Genomic DNA, 1,016 nt, shown 5'->3' on the forward strand with positions numbered 1-1,016 from the left:
TTTCGTGAATATATATACCACTGTTATCTTTTAATTAAATAATATAATGATAGTAATTAAATACATGTGACTCGTGCATTCGCATGGCTAAAAACACACATGTTACTCGTACATTCGCATTACTAAGAAAACACATGTTACTCATGCATTCAGCATAGTTAAAACGCACATCTTACTCATACATTTATATTATTAAGAATATACATCTTACTTGTGTATTTGCATGTTTAAGCACATAAGAAAAATAAATTGATAATTTTTAATTTGAATTTTCTACAGTTAGTATTGAATTATTATTAACATATAAAATATATAAAAAGTAGGAAGGGAAAAATGTGAGGAGGAGGTGACATGTGACATGAAAGAAAAAATGTAAGGAGAAATTGACATGTGGCATAAGAGAGTTTTTTTTATTATGTTGTTAATAGTGAAAAATTAAAATTCAAAGAATCTGAACTGTAATATTAAAATTCAGTGCGAAAAATGTCAAAAAACTTTGATGAGGTGAAAAAGTACAATTATTCTTAGATTAATGGTAAACATTAAATTATATAGATAGATTAATGTAAAGAAATAATTTAAATGTGAAAAATGATTTCAATTTCATCTAATGTTCAATGACTATTACTTTTTAACATAACAAAACATAGATGTTGTAAACACTCAGTTTTAGTGGAGTAGCGACATGAACCAATCACTAATTAATATTAAATTATTTTTAGCATATAAAATATATAATATATAAAAAGTAGGAAGAAAAATATGTGAGGAGGAGGTGACATGTGGCATGAAGGAAAAAATGTAAGGAGAAAGTGACATGTGGCATGAGGGAAGGAGAAAGTGACATGTGGCATGATGGAGTTTTTTTTATTATATTGTTAATAGATAGACTATGTAATGATGATTAAACAGATTATACCAAGTAATACATAATCAATCAAATACAAGAATACAATAAGAAAAAGTAATTGAGATAAGGTTAGAAAATTGTGAACGAGGATATTTTTATCCTGGTT

Source organism: Lupinus angustifolius, chromosome LG01, assembly GCF_001865875.1.
Source record: "Lupinus angustifolius cultivar Tanjil chromosome LG01, LupAngTanjil_v1.0, whole genome shotgun sequence".
Classification (NCBI taxonomy): Eukaryota; Viridiplantae; Streptophyta; class Magnoliopsida; order Fabales; family Fabaceae; genus Lupinus; species Lupinus angustifolius.